Consider the following 10,528-nt stretch of genomic DNA (forward strand, 5'->3'; position numbering starts at 1 on the left):
TTTCAGACAAGTGACTTTTGGGCAGCTGTAAACTACAGTTAGCATAGACTTTTGGACTTCTTGGAATGCCAAGGATCAAGATCCTAAGGGTCATCCATCTAAGAGTAGGTATGTACTCATGACTGACCCCTTGATGAAGCCTGGTCTAAAAGAGAAGAAAGCTGACAAAATCAGCTCAATGCAGTGGCAATTAAGAGCTCAGACTCCAAATCTAGGACCTTTCTGTGTTTGCATCTTGGCTGCCCACTTATGAGCTTGTGTGACCTTGAGCAAGTTATATAATGTCTTTAAACTTTAGTTTCCCATAAAATGAGAATAAAAGTAGTGCCTGTCTCACAGGCTTGTTGTAAGAATTAAATGAGGTGATGATACTTAACATAGTGCCTGGCTCATCCTAAGTGATCAGAAAATGTTAACTGTTGCTGGTAGTGGTTACTATTAACATTGTTCAGGGTAGCATGCATGTATATAGCGTATACCTGAGGCAAAACAAGGTGCTGGACACTAAAAGGAATATCTGGGTGAATAGGTTAGAGATCTGCAAAGATGTGTGTGTGTGTGTGTGTGTGTGAGAGAGAGAGAGAGAGAGAGAGAGAGAGAGAGAGAGAGAGAGAGATAAAAGAGCGGAAAAATACATGATAACTAAAATAAAAATAGATAACATTTAACTGTGGGCTTACTAGATAGATCTTTATATAACCCAACTCATTTAATGGTCATATAACACTGTAGCACTATGGGTAGGCATCATTAGTATCCTCATCTTACATTTGAATAAAGAGCCTTGGAAGATGAAGTCAGTGGCATTGGGTGACTCAGGGGGCAGGGGAAGTAGAGGAGGGGCACCAGGTTGTGTGGTCTGGCTTGACTGGAGCACAGGAGAGACTAGCTGAGTAGAACACGATGTACCAGGTGCCCCAGGGCAGTCCTGCTCACCAGCACAGATGGTCACTGCCCACGCGAAATCCAAGGCCATCTCTAATTTTGTCCACACGGTCATTAGTGGTGTGCTGTTCGACCAAGAAACAGAAGACTGCCTTGAGGCAGTCACCACATCTTTGAGAGGCCGAAAGACTAAAACACATATTTAGGACTTGCTTAATCACAGCTTCAAATACTGCGGCAAATCCAGGGCATTTTGGAAACAGCTGCCAATGGTAAACCAAAGGGTCCACTGGAGGTGAAAACTTCATGTGACCCATGGTTGACCACTAGATGGAGCTCTGCCACGCACAGTAGCTTCACTTGAGGGAACCCAAACCAATCTCTCACCCTCTACCTTCCATTTTCTTTCCAGCACTAGGAGGCCAAGACCACTATCAATACTAGAGTTTTTATGCTCCCCCTCCCCCCGACACGCACTAATATGTTTTACTATGAGTTCAGAGATAAACTATAAAAGTATAAGGAAACTTGGAAACTTCCAGATCCTTCTAGACTTTTGCCCCATTAACCACTTTGGGAAGAAAGGTAATCTCCACGTAAAATCTCCATTAAAATAACCTTGTGGGCTTATCTGAAATTAGCACCTTCAGAATTCTTGTTCTGATTGTTGATTTAGTTGACCTGCTTGTGTCTTGATCTTATACTGATAAACCCTCTAATCAGATAAGAAAATAATTGACGCATTTCTAGACTGTAGACCAACCTTAATGTTATTTGAAACTAGGAGTTGGTCTTGGGGCTTAGGTTTTCCCTTTTTATTTGTGTATGATTTAGTGTTCATCCTGCACTAGACACTAAAATGCATTGTTTAATTATCTGAGCTCAACACACCATTTTATAATTCATTAGTCAGTTGCTCTTTGAAAAAGCTTATTTCTTATGAAACAAAAGTGGGAATCATGCAACTGGACTATTTATCTCTCTTTAGGGGTTGGGGGTTAATATCTGATAGCTCATAACATCTTTATTATAATGCATTTATAATGATTTACTGGAATCATTCTATGGCTAAGTATCTAATGTCAAAGCCAGGATCTGGCATGAAATAAAATGCTGTATCCTTGGGTAGCTCTAGGGAGAAAAAAAGTCCTCAGCCAATATTTTCTGTGCAATTCTACAAACTGTAATAAGGGTAGGGGTAATTGCCTTAATGTCAATTAAGCTATTAATAATGCTCATCTTGTCATTCCTAAATATAGCAGTGTCTCAATCATACATTACTGTCCCCTTTTAAGACTACACAGAAATGAGATCACAGTTCATGCGGATCGGGACATAAGCAGCCAGTCTTACCTCCTTTACATCAAAGGAGGTCTGGGCATTGATTTACTTGTTTTTGATTTTTAAAACATTTCTACTTAGACGTGTGTATGTATTTGTAAGGGCAAGTGTTGGTAATACTTGTGAGCGGGGACAAGTATTAAAAACGGTTCTCTGTTCCGATTCTGCTTTTGGGTGAGCAGAGTAAGGTTCCATATCAAGACTCGTGTTCCAGCATCCGGGCCCTGACTGATGGCCCAGGCAGTTCGTGACAACTGTCTAGGCATGTTAGAGACGGGAGCACTCACTCTGGCTACACGAGGTGCCAGGCTGTGTGCACGTTGTTCCCAAGCATCGTGGATGCACACGACTTCCTTAAGGACAAACAAGGGGGGGAAGAAATACTGTCACAGAGAAAAGGGGCCAGTGGTCTATCGGCAAATCTCAGCAGCCAGGGTCCGGGGTAAAGGCATATTGGGAATCGGGACGAGGAGGAGGTGAGCTGTGGGGTTTTGGTGGGAAGGGAGAATGTCACCAACTCTCCCAGACCAGCTGTAAATCAGAACCACCTCTCTCCGAGAAGAAACAGGGCAGGGACTCCTTCCTCCGTCGGCACTTAGATTTCTCCTGCGCTGAGGTTTCCGAGCAGCCGCTTCCTCCGCCCCCCTCGTTGGCCATCCCGGTGAAGTGAACTTCCACTTGCTGATATTTGGAGCGCATTAATTTGTCCCAAGGAAGCTTATTGTATGGCAGTTTAATGACAGAAACCTGTCCTAATGCAAATGGACACGTAATCCCACTAAACCACTCTGCGGGTGTAAATTTAAAACAATTGCTGAGAGCTGACACCAGAGTTTAATAAGATGGAGGGCTCATTCCTGGATCCTGGTTTGCCCGGGGGACCCTGCTTGGACATCCAAGCCTGGCAGTTTTAGCGCAGCCCCGGGTTACCATGGCAATTATAAGGAGGGGCAGAGGAGCTTCAGGGGCCCCCTCTCAGGTGGAGGGGATCTGGGCTCTGGTAGGGAGAGTGGGTGAGAGTGCAGGAAGCCGGAAGGCTCTGAGAGGGGAGGAATGAAGGGAGAGTGGCTGTCCTCTGCTTATTGTTTGCAGGGAACAGGCTGAAGAAGATGTGACTGAGCCCCAGGAGGCAGCTGTCGGTCCTGGCTCATTCGAATGCCTGATCCAGGCCAATCCCCATAGAAAGAGCACAGCACCTTCCCTGGGACGCCCTCCTCCCAGCAGGTGAAGGAGGAAGCCTGGCCTGGGGCGGGGGCAGGAGAAATGAGACTCAGGCGGGAATTGTGAATATTTGCTAGATTATAATGCTGTTGGGCACTACATCATTCTCCAGAGAGCCCTGAATAAGGTTATTATGGGTGAAGTCATTTTTGTAATAAAGTTGGCTGTAACTCTGGGTCATAAATCATGGGTTCTGGAACTAAAAAAATTACTAAACATGCCTCCGTTACCACATACTGTCCTCCTTTTAAATACTTTGATTTTACTACAAATCCTCCATTGACTGGGATGGGGGAAATACACACAATGAGCAAACGATTCCTTCCGTCCCAGGCAGCAGCCCCGCCAGCATCTGGGCCTCCCGGAATGACTTCCTGAGGTGTGATGTTATTGATGGCGCGCTTTCTCCATCAAAAAGGCAAACAGCATCCCGAGTGACCCGGGCATTTGCATCATTGCTTCTCTTGCTAATTGATTCATCCTCTGGCAGGGCCTGAGCAGCAGGCTGTTCGCTGGACACTGTCTCCCAGCTGCAGATCCTGTGGATTAAGGTGCATAATAAGCAGAGATGTTCATAAAATTGTTAAATGTCAAAACCGCAAAACCCACACCCAACTGGAGTCCATCAGCTCTTCTGGAATGATTCCGTAAAACACCATCTCCTCCCCTTGTCCTTTCCCCCGTCTAAACTTCGTAACCCTTGTGAAGGAAGGAGATTAAGAGCTGTTATCAACAACACTGATTGTTTAATTCCTTTCACAACTTCTTCCTTTCAAGTAAGAGTCTGGCACAGAATGACAAGGAATTTTATCATATGAAGTGCATTCCAGATGTGCTAAAGCAGAAAGGAGAGTGTGGCCCCAGTAGCGGTTGTAAGAGGGACAAAGTGTGGATCTCTATAGCTCAGTGGCTGCAAAGCAGAAAATGAAGATTGTAAAAACGTCACATAAAGAAAAAATGCACAGTGGATTCGTTTTGCGATGCCCATAATTCAGTAATGCCTTTAAGTAGCTAGAAGAAATATAATAAATGTTTTTCCACAACATTGATCATACTGTATCAGAGGAAATATTAGTGTGCAGGGAGCCATGATTATACTGGTAGTAATTCTTGGTGCAGAAAACTAGTAGAAGATGGGACCCTTTATAGGCCGAACTTTTACTGGCTGCAGTTATTTACCTTTAAGAATACATTGTCCTATAGCTAAATATTTTTGTGAAAATTCAGACCAGCACTATCAGTAAATCAGAAATCCTGCGACCATTTTATAGAATTTATGTATTTTTTTCCTGCAGATGCTCTGATGTGTTCCAGAATACAAAACCAGCCAATTGACCATGTAAAAATCCTAGAATGTCTTTAAAACAGACTCTTCTTCTGTATTCTGAACCCAGATAGAGGCAGACAGGTTTATGGCATGTGATTCCATCCAAATGCCACCTGTATTTATACAGAACATCACTCCAAAGAAATTAAATGGATTATTAGATTATATGCCACAGTAAAACTGTACCTGAAGCTATAAGCCGAGAGAGGATGTGCATGTCATACCACTGCTTATTTATTTATTTTGTCCTGAAACACTGAAGAAAGCTTTGCAAGGCCGGTTTTTTCTTTAGGGAGAAGAGACGGGAACTGATTCCTCATCCAGCTTCTTGCCCCTTGGACTGGCAGGAGCTGGTATCCCATGGTGGTCTTGGTGCAGAAGGCCCTGGTATGTCAAGGAGAAGTTCCACTTTCACTCCTGAGGGATCCCAGGGCTGGACTGCACATCCCTGAACCAGGTTTCAGGGTCCACAGATAAGAGCTAGCCCAGCCAGATCCCCCCTGCAGGCCTACAAGGAGAGATGAGACCTGGACGTGTTAATGCCCCATCTACTCCCTAAAGAGCCTGTGAAAATTACTAAGAGAAACAAGAAGCCAGAAACAAGAGTCTGCAAGTGAAGGTACTATGAGATCAGAGACAAGAGCAAGGCATTCTTTTACTTCAGAATCTGGGTAAGCCAGCTTGCAGTTCAAAGGCCTTGTGAAAGCAAACAAACCTGGCTAGAGGCTGCAGATTTACCTGCGCAGTTTCAGTGCACATCTCCCCTAACTCTCACTGACATACATGGGTTGCATTGCCCAGGCCTTCCTTGCAGACACCATCCCCATTTTGTCCTAGCGCTCTCAGCTTAAAGCAAATCCCAGGTCTCATGCACACGTGTTCCTTCCATACAGTGTCTGTGAGGTCCTTTCTTCTCCACCATTTGGGCACAAGGAGAGTATATTAGCTAACAGGCACTGGAGACTTTTATGTTTTGATTTTAGTACTTTGTTACTAGAGTTGGGTAGATGCTTTGTTTTGTTTGATTCTTCTCTCCTCGAACAAGGAGGAAATGAAAGAGGGCACCTTTAAATTCTTACCTTGAGAACTTCAAAGAGGCAGGCAGTTGAAGGGCAAAACCCCCAAGTGAGGGGGCCTAAGCTGGAGAAGCCACTCGCCACAGGTGACGGTTTCTCTGAAGGGGTGCACCTGGGAAGGTGGTGAACAGTCCCCTGACGTGCTCAGCACCGGCGCGGACATACATGACCCGCAGGCCAAGGTGACCTAAAGGCTTCTGAGGAGAGTTCTCCGGACCATGAGGGAAGGGATCACTTTTAAGCATTTCGTTACAAGTGACACTGTTCTAGGTCCTTCCAAGCAGCAGCAGCTGTTCTCGGATTTTTTTTTTTTAATGAAAATTATTTTTTAAAATCAGTTAAGCACCGGGCAGTTGAAAGAGTGCAATTTAAAACAAACAAAAACATTTTGGAGGCCAATATCTCTTTGAATTTCCTCGTTAGATATATTATCATGTTAGTGAGTAGTTGTTGAAGATCAATGAGTAGCCCTGTTCTTTCTTCTCTCTCCTTCTTTCCTTCCTTCTTCCTCCTTTCCTCCTTTTTCTTTCTTTCCTCCTCTCCTTTATTTTTCTTTCCTTTCCTGCTCCTTCCCACCTTCTTTCTCTTCTTACTCAGTGACTTGGAAAAAACGTTAATGAACCTCTTAAAGCATTTCCATAGCTACGAAAGCAAGCGTTCAGGGTCCCAGATGCCTTCCCCAGAGTATTTAACAGGGGAGTCAAGTGCAGCTTCCATTTTGCTGTGTGTGCAGTATGCACGCAGTTTCATTCATGCACACGTATCTCAGTGTGCTTAGGAGGGTCAGAGAGGCCCTTAGAGAGTAGACCTACTATAATTTTAGTAAAATTTAAAAAATAACAAAAACAGAACAACAGACTTTGGAAACTACTTAGTAAATAAACAGAGTGACTTTTGCTTTACTTGGCATTCACCTTGAATTATTGACTTATACTGTGACCAGATAAAGAACGTAGACAACATTTGATAATACAGAATATTGCATTACAATATATAAAACTTACATTTTAAAATTAGATATACTTGTAATTATCTCTACGACCGCTGGATGTCACTGTTGCATACGACTGGCAGTATAAACTTCCCACTTAGGCAATCTGAAACTGGCATTTTAAGGGCTGTCATGTTACCTCCTTGCTGCTCTACCTTTTGATTGAACACATGCTATATGCTAACATGACTCTCTTCTCCATTCAGTGCAGTCAGCCCAATTCTCAATTATGGCACTCTACTGGGAATTCTTCTAATTTACACAGGATGAGATTCCCCAACACAATTATCTTCTTCACTACATTTAGAAGGCGTATGGTACTTTTATAATAGTTTCCAACATTGTATAGTAATTATAACTAGCACATTCTTGGTACCAAATGGAGTGAAGTGAAAACATAACGCATAACCATAAAATACCCTGGATTTATAAAATGCCTCCCCCCCCCAAAGAGTTTACAACATTTTTTATATCTATTTGCTCATCTGTCTTTCCAACATCCCTAGGGGGTTACCTGCTTTAATGCTTTTATGAGTCAAAGTTGACCTGTGAAATAAACTGAATGAAGTAATTATTTGCACTGGCATCCCAGGAGTAAAGCAAAAGCAAACACTGAAAATATGTTCCAGACAGCTAATTCTAGTTTGCAAAAGTAACTCATTGAAATTTTGGGATTTCTGTGTTTTTTTTCTCTCCCCCAATTACCTTTATAATTCCTTAATTCATAGACCCTTTAACTTCCTTTAAAAAAATTCATCTTAAAAAATCTGGGCCATCTTGTGCAGCTAACATTATGCAAAAATTAGATTTGGAGACTTTTTCAACCTGAAAAAAGCCTGACCTAGTAGAAGTGTTAGTGAAAACACTAAGTGAAAAGAAATGGGAGAATCAAGTGGAACAGTAGTTATCTTTCTCTATAGTTAGAAATGACCATGAGCTTCAATTTAGCTGTCCAGCTCAGTCTCTTTTTCCTAAAACCTTGGAGTTGTTTTCTTTAACTTCCTCCCATGCCTTTGCATTGGCGAAGCCAGAGCTGTTCTTGGAGGACTATTGGCCTAGATTTTAGGGGGAAGGGGGAGGGTAGGTCTCTCTGTTCTAGTGAATTATCAGAGAGCTGTGTTGCCTGCCATCTACGGATGCTTTGATCCAAAATTTCAGTCATTGTTTCCACATTTAGGGGCTGGAATGAACATCAAAGAAGTGGGTGTAGGGAATTTACTGAATGCCAAAGAAGTACAATAACATACAGAGGATATAAGCAAATCCCAGTGGCAAAATTTGCTGCCAATTCTTGCACATAATAGAGGTCCTGAAGTGACAGTCTATCTTTGACAAATGCATGATGATATCAATGCCAAGGGAAGGAACTAGCATACTGAAAGGTGAATAAAAGAGTTGGGAACAATTCAGTGGGCTCACACATTTCCTTAGTGTGTTTTCACACAGCAAGGAAAGCAGATGACACAAATGCATTAGGTAATTGTTGGACAGGGCTGCAAACTCACCAGCAGTTTTAATCCGACCTGGCTCTTTGGGGATCCAGTTCTAAAGATGAAAATAAAATGTGATTAGAAATCATTCATCTTCTGGAAGGAGTGGGGGGGGGGGGAAGGAATGAGTAAAGTGAAAATAGCTTTCTTGTTCTGTCTTGGATAGTTCCAGACTTTAAAGCCCATATGTTGTTTGCTATAACTTCTTCGCCTCCCAGGGCCAATGCTTTCCAAATGCTTCAGCTTGTGCACTGCACCCAGTAGTCTAGGAAGCCAGGGCTCATTTGTATCCACAGTCTTTGTTCCAATGTGGATTAATTTTGGCTCATTTCAGTGGGTGCACATAAAGTAAAATGCACAGAACTGAAACCACGGAACTCAGGCCATTCATTGTGTGATCATCTGAAAATCTACTTTTCAAGCTCCTTTAAGTTTTATTTTTGAAATAAAAACAATAAAACGACTGTAAAAAGTTTCTAAAAGCGTTGACATTATGAGCAATTGCTAACCAAGGCTATTCCCAGAATGATCACGCAAATTTGGATATAATTCTAGGAAAGCGAGCTGCCCTGCACTGCCAGCTATGAATATTTCATTCAGGTGATTTGAGAAGGGACTCTTGCCTCCAGGGCCAGGTATCTGCATAGATGCAGATTGTGCTGCTGTCACCAGGTCCAGCACCTGAAGGCAAAGGCTGATTCTTGCCCTTCAGCTTCAATCCTTTTCCTATGGAGATGAGTGTGAAAGGCCTTCTGCAGGCTGCTGGAACCAGACTAGGTGTGGGTGTGTAGAGAAAGAAGTCTCCAACATGCCACAGTCCTTGGAAATTGCCCACAGGTTCCTGCGCACAGTCTGGTAACAATTCAAATACAAGCAAGACTGAGATATGTGTGTTTATTTGAAACCCTCCTTGGCTGAGCAAGAAATTGTGCCAGCTGCAAACAAAGCCAGAATTTCCATCCTTTGCTTTGTGCAATCAGAGAAGGTTTGCTTATATACACCAAGACCGTTTCCAACTTGTGCCCCACAGTTCTTGAAAAATTTCTTTTATGGCCTTGTACTCAGTAATAATGGAGTTCATGCTCTGTTTATTGTGTAGTATTGTTAAGTAAATGCAATGATTTTCATTATTTCAGACTCTATAATGAAATGACTGAGTGCCCAGCAACATTAAAAAATGGACAAACAAGTATTCAATTGGCTGGATGAACCATGGCTTTCTGGCATTAAAAGTGTAATATTTATGAGTTAATTTAATCATAGAAGAAAATATTGAGTAGGTGACTGAGTAAAATGATGACTGTGTATTATGTGTTTGCCATGCAGCTGGATAAACATATTCAATGACAGACCTTGGCAAGAACTGCAAAGATGCTCTTGACAATGCTATGAATAAATATTAGGTGCTGCCGAGAATTCCCTGCATTTGAGGTCTTGAGCAAAGCCAGATGAGTTTTAGCTGGAAAATGTAGAAGAAACCATGTATGCACACTGGAATTATGTAAACATTGGAGTCTTTCTCTGCTGCCCAGGAATTGCTCTAACATTCATTTTCATCTACATCACTGCCAGATTTTTTTTTTTTTTTTTACTCATTATCTTTGCACGTCTAGGAGTGTAAGACCCAGCTTTTGGGAAGTTCATGGGAAGTTTTTCAATAACATGGACTTGGAGAGAAAAGAATTATGTAGCCTAGGCTACACAGAGCTGACAATAGAAATTGTATTTTGTAGTGACCAAATCCACTCTATATGAAACAGTAAATTAAAAATTTCTTTAGATTGCTTTTTTTATTTCTTTAGAATATATGGTTTCTGATTCCAAGAAGGACAATAAGAGAAAATAATAGTTGGGTAGATATTGTGAAGAGAGGAGATCAGTATTATTAAGTCTTTTAATGAAGCATTTGTATCCATTGCAAAATGAACCAGTGGGCAGTGGAATATTACAGAAATATGCCATAGTGAGTTCTTCCTCCCTGCAGGAATTGTTATTTTACCAATAAAGAAAATATCTTTTATCTAGGTATATTGAGATATAATTGGAGTACAAAATGGTGTAAGTTTAAGGTGTACATGTTGTTTGATACACTTATATATTGAAAAATTATGATCACCCTACTGTTAGCTAACACCTCCATCACTTCACATAATTGCCATTTAGTTTCTGTGGTGAGAACATTTAAGATCTACTCTCT

Source organism: Myotis daubentonii, chromosome 7 (genome assembly GCF_963259705.1).
Source record: "Myotis daubentonii chromosome 7, mMyoDau2.1, whole genome shotgun sequence".
NCBI lineage: Eukaryota > Metazoa > Chordata > Mammalia > Chiroptera > Vespertilionidae > Myotis > Myotis daubentonii.